Here is a 14,524-nt window from a genome sequence, read left to right on the forward strand (position 1 = left end):
CTTACAGTTCTGATGCGGGAGGCAGGTGTTAATCCAATAATGACCCAGATACATTTACAATCACGGCCCTGGAAGCGCTCAGAAAGGAGCCCTTGAGAGTGGAGAAGAGGACTTCATCTGGTCCTAGGCATGAAGGGCACATCCAGAGAAATGACAGTGACAGAACCCACAGCTGATGGATGGGTGGGACTTAGCTAGGCAGAGAGAGGGGAGGGCCTCCAAGGCAGAGGGGCTGGGCACAGAGGCTAGGCCATGGTCACGGTCACGGACTGGAGGTGGGAGGGAGGGACCAGGTCCCAGGAGGAGGATAGAGATGGCAGTTCCTGCAGGGCCTCGCAGTGGAATCCGGTCTTTGTCCAAAGCACATCTCTTGTTTCCTCATCTGTGAACCAAATCCTGCTCCATTCATTCTCGGTGAGATGGAGGCGCAAATGAGTTTCCAGGAGAATTCTCTGCTTTCTCTGGAGGTTCGGCCCTGCCTGGGGGTTCCAGGGACCAGGACTTGGGGCCTTTTGGTGGGGGCTGAGAAAGAAGGCCACAGGCTGACCTCAGAATGGGCCCACTTTCAGCTCCAGGCTTGGGTCCAGAGGCTGCTGACTGGAGTTGGGTGTTAGGTCATCTCTCTGCCTCACCCCCAGGCAACCAGCTGGACTAGGGAGAGAGAGAGAACGGTAAGTTCTCAGTCTGATGGGGGAGACAGAGCCCTCAGGGAGCTCCAAGTCTAACAGAGGAGACACAGCCACTGTGCCGGGCATGAGGACACTGGGGTGAGACCAGCCCGCTCCCTGGGAGCCTCCAGCCTGGTGGGTAAAGAGGTGTCCCGGGCTGGGCACGGTGGCTCATGCCTGTAATCCCAGCACTTTAGGAGGTCGAGGTGGGCGGATTACCTGAGGTCAGGAGTTCGAGACCAGCCTGGCCAACATGGCAAAATTCAGTCTCCACTAAAGATACAAAAAAATTAGCCGATGTGGTGGCACACGCCTGTAATACCAGCTACTCTGGGGGCTGAGGCAAGAGAATCACTTGAACCCAGGAGGTGGAGGTTGCAGTGAGCCAAGATCACGCAACTGCACTCCAGCCTGGATGACAGAGCGGGACTCTATCTCAAAAAAAAAAAAAAAAGTGCCCTGAGTTCATCTCTAAGATGCCCGGCCCTGTCCTGGCCCATGGTGGCTGCTCTGTGATAGGGTCCCTTCCTCAAGGTTCAGAGGGCTGGTACCCCAATTCCTAGATCTCAGGATCTCTGCAGGTGGGGAGGAAGGCCCCCTGCTAGAACCGCTGCTTTTCCAGAGCTGTGAGTGTGAGGCAGCCGCTGGCCATCAGGGGGCAGCCTGAGACAGCATCATTCTCTGTTGCCGTCCTTTCCTTCCTCCTGCGGTCAGCTGACCCAGAAAGTACCCCACTGGTAACTCAGCCCCAGTCATGGCTCCAGGTGGTGCATGCTGCACCCTGCACAGAGGTGCCTGGCTGAGCGGGAGGGGACCAAAACCTGCCCATGCTCTGGTCCCAAAGCCCTGAGCTCTACCATTGTGTAGAGTTCTGTGTCTGCCCCAGGACAGGGCAGGTTTTTTCCTGGCACAAAGGTGTCACCTCCGCTAAGCTGTGCACTCACAGGGTGCATCTACCCAGAGGGAAGACCTTTTACAAACCTGCACAAAGTCTCTGTATAGCCTAGCCAGGCTGCTGAAGTCAGACGACATGTGGTCCTGACAACCCATTGTACAGATGCGGAGACTGAGCCCCAGGAAAGGAACCAAGGCCAGTTAGGAGCACAGCTGGGACTGGAACCCCACAGCCAGCAGGACCCCCTGCTCCAGTCTGGAGGGGTCAGGTGCTAGGTGTCACTTCTCGTGTCCTGGCCCTGCCTGGGGGTTCCCTGGGGCTGGGGCTTGGGCCCTTTCTGGGGAGCCTGAGAAAGTCACAGGCCATTCTTGGAATATGCCCACTCTCACTTCCAGGCTCTGACTGGAGTTGGATGTCAGGTCACAGCCCTTCCCAGGCAACCAGCTGGACTAGGGGGGATAGGGAGAGACAGAAAAGTTAAGCCCTTAGTCTGATGGGGGAGACAGAGCCCTTAGGGAATTCCAAGTCTGATGCAGGAGACACAGCCATGCTGCCAGGCCCTGTCCTGAGCACTGGGAACATGGATGAATCCAGTCCCTGTGTTGGGAAATCTCCTAGCCTAGTGAGTAAACAGGTGTCCCCAGCTCCTCCAGAGACATTTCATGGCCATTATGAGGGCCCGGCCCCAGTGTGGCGAGAGCCCTGCTGACGAGGTCAAGCCATTGGTGGCAGCTTGAGGGGCAGTTTCAGGTGTCTGGGTTATTAACAGTACCAATAGTTGACCGGGTGAGGTGGCTCACACCTGTAATCCCAGCACTTTGGGAGGCTGAGGCAGGTGAATCACCTGAGGTTGGGAGTTCAAGACCAGCCTGACCAACATGGAGAACCACCATCTCTACTAAAAATACAACATTAGCCAGGCATGGTGGCACATGCCTGTAATCCCAGCTACTCGGGAGGCTGAATCAGGAGAATAGCTTGAACCCGGGAGGCAGAGGTTGCAGTGAGCCGAGATCGCGCCACTGCACTCCAGCCTGCACAACAAGAGCGAAACTCTGTCTCAAAAAACAACAACAACAAAGAAACAAAAGAGTACCGATAATCATCATGGCAGCTGAGGCCTTTCTGTGTGTCGGGAGCTTTCTGGAGACACCCTCCCTGCTGTCCTGTTTCACCCTCCCAGTAACCCTAGGAGGGGGAGAAGGCGGTTCAAGCCATCACCATGCTGGGCCAGCCCTTAGACTCTTGGCATTCCCCTCTATCTTGACCTTGGGGGTGATTCTGAGCCTGGTAACCCCTGGGGCCTGAGCATCGCCCCCCATTTCTGCCTTTGGACATTTCACCCTGTCACGATCAGTCCATACCTCACACATCCTTTGAGTCCCACAGAAGTCTTGCCTGTTTCACTCTCCGTTCACACCTTTATTCATCAAATATTGATTGAAGCAGCACCTACAATGGGTTACAGCTGACAATGAATAGCCATGCTCGGACTCCAAGGCAGAGGGAACAGCTCAGGCCACACCCATGGTCTGGAGGTGGTCCAGCTGTCCTGGAGATAAGAGCAGGGGCCAGCAAACTATGGTCCATGGGTCAAATACGGCCAACAGTCTGTTTTTGTAAGCAAGGTCTTGTTTTATTTTATGTTATTTATTTATTTATCTGAGACGGAGTCTCACTTTATCACCCAGGCTGGAGTGCAGTGGTATGATCTCGGCTCACTGCAACCCCTGCCTTCCTCGTTCAAGCAATTCTCCTGCCTCAGCCTCCTGAGTAACTGAGACTACAGGTGTGTGCCACCAATCCTGGCTAATTTTTGTATTTTTAGTAGAGATGGGGGTTTTGCCATATTGGCCAGGCTGGTCTTGGAACTCCTTACCTCAGGTGATCCGTCCACCTCAGCCTCCCAAAGTGCTGGGATTATAGGCATGAGCCACCGTGCCCGGCCTAAACAAAGTTTTATTGAAACATATCTACACTCATTTGTTTACCTATTGTCTCTGGCTGCCTCACCCTCCCCTGGCAGAGTGGTGTAGACAGAGATGGCAGGGCCCTCAAAGCTGAAAATAGGCTGGACCTGGTGGCTCATGCCTATAATCTCAGCACTTTGGGAGGTCAAAATGGGAGGATCACTTGAGCCTAGGAGTTCGAGACCAACCTGGGCAGTATAGTTAGTACTTGTCTATACAAAAAAAATGTTTTAAATTAGCCACACGTGGTGGCATGCGTCTGTAGTCCCAAATACTCTGGAGGCAGAAGTGGGAGTGTCACTAGAACCCAGAAGGTTGAGGCTACAGTGAACTATGATGCTTAGAGTGTGGCAGAGGAGACAACATTAACAAGTCCCTGGCCAGGCGCGGTGGCTCACGCCTGTAATCCCAGCACTTTGGGAGGCTGGGGCCGGCGGATCACAAGGTCAGGAGATCGAGACCATCCTGGCTAACACGGTGAAACCTCGTCTCTACTAAAAATACAAAAAATTAGCCGGGCGCGGTGGCGGGCGCCTGTGGTCCCAGCTACTCAGGAGGCAGAGGCAGGAGAATGGCGTGGGCCCCGGAGGCAGAACTTGCAGTGAGCCGAGATCGCGCCATTGCACTCCAGCCTGGGCGACAGAGCAAGACTCTGTCTCAAAAAAAAAAAAAAAAAAAAAAAAAACAAGTCCCTGGAATAAATTAGTTGACAAATCCGAAGTGCCAGGAGGGGTACAACAGGGGACAGGAACTGACGCTCAGGGTCACACTACTTGACCATTTATTTTCACCTTTGATCCCCGACCAGGTCAGCCAGGGCAGGGTTGGGTAGCGGAGAGTGTGCTGGCCCCTCTGAAAGCAAAGCCTTGGAAGGGGGCCTCCTCCTGGGTCGTTGTTTATGCCAGGCAGGGTGAGGGTCCCGCCCAAATCTGCAGTAGGGGCCAGTGTTCTCATCACCACCTCACCTGGCCTCACCTGGCCTCAACTGGCCTTGTGGCACTTCGCTGTCAGTCATCCCCTGGGAGGAAGGCAGGAGCGGGAAGTACAACGGGACAACAGAGGCTCCTTATGTTTTTGTTTTGTTTTGTTTTGTTTGAGATGGAGTCTAGCTGTGTCGCTCAGGCTGGAGTGCAGTGGCGTGATCTCGGCTCACTGCAAGCTCCGCCTCCTGGGCTCACACCATTCTCCTGCTTCAGCCTCCCGAGTAGCTGGGACTACAGGCGCCCGCCACTACGCCCGGCTAATTTTTTTTTTTTTTTTTTTTATTTTTAGTACAGACAGGGTTTCACCATGTTAGGCAGGATAGTCTCAATCTCCTGACCTCGTGATCCGCCTGCCTCAGCCTCCCAAAGTGCTGGGATTACAGGCGTGAGCTACCGTGCCCAGCCGAGGCTCCTTATGTTTGATGACTTGGCCAAGGCCTTGCTCCTTGTCTCTGCAGGCAGAGATCTTGATGTCGTGGGAAAGCCCTGGATGGCATTTAGGACACCAGGGTTCTAGCCCAGGACTCATTCGGGCAAGTCTGTTCCCCTCTGAGCCTCAGTGTGTTCATCTGTACCCTAGAGGGCTGGATGAATGGACCTGTAAGTTCTTTTCTGCAGCTGCCAGCAGCACGCTGGGGCTCGTCCCATCACTCTCCGGGCCTTGGTTCGTCTCTGTAAAATGGGGAGATGAATACTCGGCCCTCCCACACTTCTGGGGTGGGTCCCAGGCCAGAGAGATCACAGATGGGAAAGTGCTTTGAGCTCGGTGGGAGAAAGGAGCTCTATAAACCCAGGGGTTTATTAGATGATGCGGGATCAAGCAGGGCTGATGGCCTGGAGGGCTTGGGGCAGTGTCTGGTCTGACCAGCAGAGGGCACTCTGGGGAAGCTGGGGCTGGATCTAGGACTGGAATCCGCTTTGTTCCTCTGTGAACACAGCTGAGGTCCTACTGTGTGCCACGTCTGCTGTGCTGGGCATGGGGACGTGACCATGAATGAATGGGACCCAAGGGGGTAGGGTGGGGTCATGGAGCAACTAGGCCGAATGCAGAGTGAGATGGGAGCTATGGTGGGGGCTAGGCAGGGATGGTGCCCGGGGCACCTCTGCCACCATAGCTCCCATCTCTCCTTAGTTGGGAGAGCCCAGGTCGGAGGTCTAGGCTGGAGAGCCAGAGGGGCAACCTGGAGAAGCAAGCGTGTGGGCTCTGGGGCCAGGCTGCCTGGGTTTGAATAGAGCTCTGCCACCTATGGTCAGTTTCGTCCCCTCTCTGGGCCTCAGCTTCCTCACCTGCAAAGCAAGGATAAGAAGACTCACCTCCCAGAGCTGCTGTGAGGAATGAGCAGCTAATTTTGGGTAACGCCTTTTAGGACAGAGCATGGCCCATGCAAACGCCTGAAATGGCATTGTTATAACCCGGTGTCAGTGGTTTGGATGTTGCCACCAGGGGCTTATGTCCACACTGGGGAAGACGGATGAGGACAAAGCTGAGGATGGAGCTGCCTGGAGAAGAAAGAGCGAGAGGCGCAGGCTGGGAGATTTGGGGAAGGAAACACGACTTCGCGGGGAGGGTGCAATGAGGGGAGAGAGGGAGTTTGAAGGAGGAGAGGGTAGCCAAGCACCCAGTGCAACCCCAAAATAAGCCCTCCTGCTGAGACACCCCCTGCCAGCCCCTTCTCAGCTGTCACTGGGTGCATCACTGGGCCTCTCTGAACCTCAGTCTCCTCCTCTGTAAAATAGGAAAATAGCACCCATGTCACTGGGCTTCAAATGTTCCCTAAGATGACATGGCCCTGGGGGACTCTAAATGCCCCCTCCCACATAATCTTCTGTTGGAACCCCCTTGGCCCCAGGAGGGGCTGGGGCTGACTCTGTCTCCACAACCATCCAGGCCTTTTGTTTAGAGAACCAGTCTAAGAGGAAAACCCCAAAAACAAACACAGCCCAGCTGGTCTCCCCTGCCCAGCCCTGCCCAGCCCTGCCCAGCCCATTCCTGCCTTCCCAATCCGAAAAGCGGGTGGGAAAGTGGGGGAGAAACTCACATTGTGGGAAAGTGTTTTTCCCAGCAGAGGTGTGAAGGGGACACAAGGCCAGGCCAGCTGAGGGGTGAGCCCCAGGGCTCACCTGCCTGCAAGATGTTCCTTCCTGGGGGAAAAACAGTGGGCAGAAGCCCCCCAGCAAACTCACTGAATGTGCAGATTCTACAGTCCTGCCACCCCCACTCCTCACCACCAGGTCCTGGTTCCTTAAGTTGGTAGGAACTCTGAGCTCCCTGCTGGGGTGGGGGATAAGGGACTGATGTAGGAGGTCCCCAGATGGGACTTTTTTCCCTTCTTGTAAAAAAATTCCGGCCAGGAGTGGTGGCTCAATGCCTGTAATCCCAGCACTTTGAGAGGCTGAGGCGGGCAGATCACTTGAGCCTAGGAGTTCGAGACCAGCCTGGCCAACATGATAAAACTCCATCTCTACAAAAATACAAAAATTAGCCGGGCCTGATGGCTCACACCTATAGTCCCAGCTACTCAGGAGGCTGAGGCAGGGGAATCTCTTGAACCCAGGAGGCAGAGGTTGCAGTAAGCCGAGATCACACCACTGCACTCCAGCCTGGGCAACAGAGCAAGGCTCTGTCTCAAAAAAAAAAAAAAAAATTCCCCAACATCCCACTTTTTTAAAACACAGATCTTGCTTTGTCTCCCAGTCTAGAGTGCAGTGGCACAATCATAGCTCACTGCAGGCGTGAACTCCTGGCCCCAGCAATCCTCCTGCCTCAGCCTCCCGAGTAGCTAGGACTACAGGCGCCGCCGCCACACCTGGCTCCCCGAACTGGGCTTTAACACCTGCTGGGAAGGACAGAAGCCAGGTGGGGAAGGGTGAGAGGAAACAGGCTCCAGGACACATTTTATGAGGAAGTGGGAACTTCCACAGACTTAGAAGCCAAAGAGGAGGCAACAGTGGAAATTAAAAAGCCGGACGTGTGGGAAAGAAGGGGCTGGGTGGGAGACACAGAGGGCGGGCGAAACAATTAGAAATAAACATTCATGGCCATGCACGGTGGCTCACGCCTATAATCCCAGCACTTTGGGAGGCCGAGGAGGGTGATCACCTGAGGTCAGGAGTTCAAGACCAGCCTGGCCAATGTGGCGAAACCCCATCTCTACTAAGAATACAATAATTAGCCTGCACACGGTGGCTCACGTCTATAATCTCAGCCCTCTGGGAGACTAAGGCAGGTGGATCACCTGAGGTCAGGAGTTTGAGAACAGCCTGACAAACATGGAGAAACCTTGTCTCTACTGAAAATATAACATTAGCTGGGCGTGGTGGTACATGCCTGTAGTCTCAGCTACTCGGGAGGCTGAGGCAGGAGAATTGCTTGAACCCAGGAGGCAAAGGTGGTGAGCCGAGATCGTGCCATGCCACTCCAGCCTGGGCAACAAGAGCAAAACTCCATCTGAAAAAAAAAAAAAGAATACGAAAATTAGCCAGGCGTGGTGTCGGGTGCCTGTAGTCCCAGCTACTCGGGAGGCTGAGGCAGGAGAATAGCATGAACCCGGGAGGCGGAGCTTGCAGTGAGCTGAGATTGCCGCCACTGCACTCCAGCCTGGGCGACAGAGCGAGACTCCGTCTCAAAAAAAAAAAAAGAAAAAAAACACAAGTAAACATTCATATGATTCTGTACCTCTTGGGTGAGGCTCTTCATGTACATTGTCCCTTTTCGTCCTCACAACCAGCTGAGGTAGTGGGATTATTTAGAGGATGGTTGTGCAGATAAGTAAACTGAGGCTCTGAAAGGCAAGTGCTAGGATTCCAAATTCCATCACCTGAGAGGGCATCCAGAGCACAGCTCTCCGTATCTCAAGGTGGAGATAGGAGGGGAGGAGGAGAGCGTGGGTCAGCTGGGCTGGATGGAGCACGTCCCTCTGTGGACCCCGGGGTTCAGGGCTGGATTTCTGCTGACACTTCTCAGGGCTAGGCAGCGGCAAGGTCAAGCTTTCTGACCCTGGAGGGCTGGGGGTGGTGGGCTTCAAGCGTGTTTGCCAGGCCTCGGACTGAGGAGGGGAGAGATGTGGCTCTGGGGACAGTAGTCACTTCCTCTTTCCTTTAAGGGAGCCTCCCAGGCCCTGCCAAGGAAGGACTGCTCCTCCCCATCTCCCTGGTTCTCACCAGAAACCTCAGCGGTGCTCTGAAGAAGTCCCACATTGGGGACCCACTTTTCTGGGGACACACCATGGCACTGTCAGGTGGAGGGTCTGGGCTGTGCCTTTGTTTGTTTGTTTGTTTGTTTGTTTGTTTGTTTGTTTCTGAGACGGAGTCTCGCTCTGTCGCCCAGGCTGGAGTGCAGTAGCGCAATCTCGGCTCACTGTAACCTCTGCCTCCCAGGTTCAAGCAATTCTGCCTCAACCTCCCAAGTAGCTGGGACTACAGGAGTGCACTACCATGCCTGGCTAATATTTGTATTTTTAGTAGAGATGGGGTTTCACCATGTTGGTCAGGCTGATCTCGAACTCCTGACCTCAGGTGATCCACCAGCCTCAGCCTCCCAAAGTGCTGGGATTACAGGCATGAGCCACCAAGTCCGGTCACTTTTTTTTTTTTCTTTAAATAGAGACAAGGTCTCACTATATTGCCCAGGTTTGGTCATAAACTACTGGACTCCAGCCATTCTCCCACCTCAGCCTCCCAAAGTGTGCTGGAATTACAGGTGCAAGCCACCATGCCTGCTTGCTTTTTTTTTTTTTTTTTTTTTTGGCTTGGCTTCAGCTCACCGCAGCCTTAACCTCCCAGGCTCAAGCTAGCCTCCTACCTCAGCCTCCTGAGTAGTAATGCCACCAGGCCCAGCTAATTTTTTAAATTTTTTTTAGAGATGGAGCTCGCTATGTTGCCCAGGCTGGTCTTGAACTCCTGAGCTCAAGCGGTCCTCCCACCTTAACTTCCCAAAGTACTGGGATTACAAGCCTAGGCGATTGTGCCTGGCGCCTTGTTCTTTTTTTTTTTTCCTTTAGCAACAAGAATCTGTTTTATTTTTTCCAAATACAAACACAGAAGCTTGCATGTTCTGCAAATATTGCTTCAAAGCAACATTTCTATTTAGGGTGCCTTCTGTTCGAATAGCATGTGGACATAGAAATGTATCCACAGTGCAATGTTGGCTCACCCAGGACCCACACTGCATACACTTACTGCTTAAAGCAACAAAATGCGAGGCCGGGCACGGTGGCTCACGCCTGTAATCCCAGCACTTTGGGAGGCGGAGGTGGGTGGGTCAGGAGTTCAAGACCAGCCTGGCCAACATAGTAAAACTCCAATCTCTACTAAAAATACAAAATTAACCAGGCATGGTGGTGCATGCCTATAAGTAATCCCAGCTACTCAGGAGGCTGAGGCAGGAGAATCGCTTGAAACCGGGAGGCGGAGGTTGTAGTGAGCCAAGATCACGCCACTGCACTCCAACCTGGACAAAAAGAGTGAAACTCCATCTCAAAAAAAAAAAAAAAAGAAAGAAAGAAACAAAATGGGCCAGGTACAGTGGCTCACACCTGTAATCCCAGCACGTTGGGAGACCGAGGTAGGTGTATCACCTGAGGCCAGGAGTTTGAGACCAGCCTAGCCAACATAGTGAAACCCTGTCTCTACGAAAAATGCAAAAAAAAAAAAAAAAAAAAAAACCCAAAAAACTAGCCGGGCTTGGTGTCCAGTGCCTGTAATCCCAGCTACTCAGGAGGCTGAGGCAGGAGAATCGCGTGAACTTTGGGAGGTGGAGGCTGCAGTGAGCCAAGATCGTGCCATTGCACTCCAGCCTGGGCAACAAGAATGAGACTCCATCTCAAAAGAAGAAAAAAAAGAAAGAAACAAAATGATCAGTCAAACCAGAATTGTTTTTGTCAAGGTAGTTTTTTATAGGTGGAGAGTTTTCTTGAAAGACAAAACAGGTCGTGCACATATTTCTAAATGGTAACAATAATATTTGCAAATAACAGTTTTCTCGTGCTCCAATTTGGGATTAATTCAACTTCACCCAGGACTTGGGAATGGAGCCCATCAACATGGCTTTACACTGGGGAGGCACACTGAGGTTGTGAGAACTTGGGGAGTCCTCCCTGCTCCCTGCTCGTTGATATGTCCTGGGGCAGTGTCACTCTGGGGAGGGTAGCCCTCTCCCTCCTTCCCACCATTGAGAAGCCCTGGGTCCCAGGCTTTAGGTGGAAGAGGAGTAAGAGGTTGTTCGGGTTGAGGGCGGAAGCAGGAGGGCAGGGAGGCAGGAACAGAATTCTGTAGGGCCACTGACTCAGCCTCTGAACCTCCCTAGTCCCTCTCCCTCTTCCCTGTGCCTCCCCACATCAGCCTCTCTCCCCACAGCTCCCAAACCTTCTCCTTCTCACCAGCCAGCTGGGGCAGGCAGACCAGGACCACCTTGGTCCAGGTGCCCTCTGATCTAATTTGTACTTTCTAATACTTCCTCCTATTTCTCTGCACCAGCCCGGGCTGGGCACCCCCTGGGAGGAAGAAGGGGATGGTACAGCAGGGATGGGGACAGGGAGAGCAGATTCCCAAACAGGAGACAAGAAGCAGCTCTGAGATGTTGGACAGAAAAGGGAGATTCGGCTGTGGCCAAGTGAGTTAACCACACTCTGTCCTGGCCCCCGCCCCCCTCTGCAGGCTGGCAGTGAGGACGTGGGGATGCTGGGCCTGGCGTGGGCTTGGTGCTCAGGGAAAGGTGGCTGTCACTACTGGAGAGTGGCCTCCCATGACCTCGCCTCACCTCCTCACTTCTCAGGAGGGAAACCAAGGCTCAGAGAGGGCGTGGGCCCGGTCCTGGGACACACAGCACTCACAGACGGCTGGGCTGGCGCCTCCCCGGGGTGGGTCCCTTGGGGCGGGCTCCATTGTACTCTCCCCAGCAGGAAACCGCTGTGCTCAGCAGCCTGGGCAGTAGGAGAAGAGGAACGAGTTTGGCTACGTGACCGGCAGGCCCTGAAGGCTGAGCCAGGCCCAGCCAGGAAAACAACCTGCTGGAGGCCGCCTGGGCAGGGCCAGGAGGGTGGGCACCAGGGTGGAGACCTCGCTGCCTGGAGAGGGGGAAGTGGGCCAAGCTGCAGGCTTCCCCCGGGACAGAGTTGGGAGGAGTCCTCAGGGGCCTGTGCCCCAAACCTGCCTGTGAAGGGTAGCTGGGCTTGTTGCTTCCTTGATATGCACGGCCCCGGGGAGCAGCAGGCGGGCAGCAGGGCCAATGGGTACACACAGCACTGAGCGTGATTTGCGCAGAATGCCACCCACTCTTCACCTCTGACTTATGGGGATTTGGGAAGCCAACAGGGCAGGAGGAGAGTTCAGCCTTATCCATGGGCCACTTGGCTCCCAGGGGCCCAGTGCCCACAGGGGCAAGACCCAGGAGAAAGGGCCTCTGCTGAGCTTCCCCACCGTGGGACTTGGAGCATGGGACTTGAGGCCCCTTTTAGGGCCTCAGTTTCCCCAGCGACTCATGCAGCCGTTGTCTCCCTCACCTCCACACACAGGGCTGACTCAGCGCCTGGACACTGGCTGTCAGGAGAAGGCCCCGCAGGCCCACGTGGTTCACCGCTTGGCCAGTTTCCGCAGGGCAGGCACTGAAGGCCAGAGCCACTAGTCGGGACTTCATCAGGAGGCAAAGAGGAGCTGTTGAAGGATTCAGCACCGGGGCGGGAGGTGATCAGATGAGGGTGCAGGAAAGGGCCAGGCTGGAGGCTAGAGGGAGGGTAGAGCCCAGGTGAAAGGAGGATACCACAGCTTGGGCCTCAGTGAGATGATAGAAGAGGGATGAGGGAATAAGCTTTAATGGATGCCTATGACTGACGGAGAGGAAAGAAAAATAAAGAAATTGAAGGCTGGACACAGTGGCTCACGCCTGTCATCCCAGCACTTTAGGAGGCCAAGGCACAAGACTCACTTGAACCAAAGAGGTGGAGGTTGCAGTAAGCCAAGATCACACCACTGCACTCCAGCCTGGGAAAGGGAAGGGGGGAGGGGGAGGGGGAGGGGGAGGGGGAGGAGAGGGGACGGTGGCTCCCAGCACGTTGGGAAGCCGAGGCACAAGAATCGCTTGAACCCAGGAGACAGAGATTGTAGTGAACCAAGATTGTGCTGCTGCACTCCAGCCTGGGTGACAAAGCAAGACTCTGTCAGAGAAAGGGAAGGGAAGGGAAGGGGAGGGAGGGGAGGGGAGGGGAGGGGAGGGGAGGGGAGGGGAGAGAAGAAAAGAAGAAGAAGGAGGAGGAGGAGGAAGAGGAGGAGGAGGAGGAGAGGGAGGGAGGGAGGGAAGGAAGGAAGGGAGGGAGGGAGGGAGGGAGGGAAATTGGAGGTGCAGGCGCTGGAGTCAGGCAGCCCCTCCTCTTCCTGGTGTCGTGGCCCACTGTGTACCTGATGGGGTGTGAAGTCCATCCCTCTTGTCTTTTGAACGTAACAAAAGTGAGGTTGGAACTGAGGCAGAACAAAGAAAGCCTCCTGCCTCTCTCAACACCACAGCACCAAACACCCTGGGCCACGGATGCCCGGAACCCAGACACCGATGCAAGGAAGCAGGAACTACCCACAGGGCTAGAGAGTAGCACTCTTGCCTGGACAGCGGAGGGGCCGGCTGTGAGCTGAGCCCTGTGAGCTGAGGACAGCAGGCACGGGGACCTACTTGCCAGTGCTCCCACATCCTTAGTAGGGGAGACCAACTCTGCAGCTGTGACTCATTGCTTCAAGAAATGAAACTCTGGGCCGGGCGCGGTGGCTCACGCCTGTAATCCCAGCACTTTGGGAAGCAGAGGCAGGCGGATCACAGGGTCAGGAGATCGAGACCATCCTGGCTAACACGGTGAAACCCCATCTCTACTAAAAATACAAAAAATTAGCCGGGCACGGTGGCGGGTACCTGTAGTCCCAGCTACTCAGGAGGCTGAGGCAGGAGAATGGCGTGAACCCAGGAGGCGGAGCTTGCAGTGAGCTAACATTGCGCCACTGCACTACAGCCTGGGTAACACAGCGAGACTCCGTCTCAAAAAACCAAAAAAAAAAAAAAAAAAAAAAAAAAAGAAAAGAAAAAAAGAAATGAAACTCTGGAAGGCGACCAGGAGAGAACATCCTGCCTGGAAAACAAGAACTCCCCGAGCCAGAGCCAGCGCAAGCTGAAGCTGAGCCGTCAGCCTCTCCTGCATACCACAATCCAAGAACCTGCCTCACTTGCCTGCTCTCTGGAAGAGGACAGGGACCCACGGGAGGGACACCTCCTGCCCTACCCGGTGTCTCCTTTGGACTCTAAGCCCCAATTTCCTTATCTGTAAAATGGGTCTATAATGGTGTCTGCCTTAGAAGCAGCAGCCAAGGGCATCATGTACAAGGGTGCGTGGCACATATGAAGGGCCCAGTACACTATGCGTGGCATATATGATGTGCTTGGTACACTGTGCATGGCACATACGAATTGCTTGGTACACTGTGTGTGGCACATATGATGTGCCTGGTACACCGTGCATGGCATATACGAAGTGCCCGGTACACTGTGCGTGGCACATATGATGTGCCTGGTACACTGTGTATGGTGCATACAAAGTGCCTGGTACACAGTTTGGTCTCACCCAGGCCCTGAGAGTCAGATACATGCTGCCCATCATACAGAAGACGAAAACTCTGGGGCCAGGGAAGTTAAAGGAGCTCGCTCACGACCTCCCTACAATTCTAACTGTGCAACTCCTAGGCCTGGGTTCTCTTGGCTGGCAACGTGGAGGGAAATGGGTGGGTGGGTAGGTGGGTGCAGGCTCCACATGCTCTTCACTTGGCAAGAGGGAGAGGGGACCTACCCTCTTCCTCCATCTGTCCTGGCCTCTCTTCTTCTACCTCCCAGCCCCACCAAAGGCAGATCCTGCAAGGAAGCATCCGTTTCTGACTCCAGAACTCCTCTGTGGCTTCAACGACTCTCTCGGGTCTAACCTGAGTCCTCCCTACTTCGGGTGCAGACTACTTCCTCTTCACCCGCCTGCTGGGCTGGCAGAT

This window comes from Theropithecus gelada, chromosome 1 (genome assembly GCF_003255815.1).
Source record: "Theropithecus gelada isolate Dixy chromosome 1, Tgel_1.0, whole genome shotgun sequence".
NCBI lineage: Eukaryota > Metazoa > Chordata > Mammalia > Primates > Cercopithecidae > Theropithecus > Theropithecus gelada.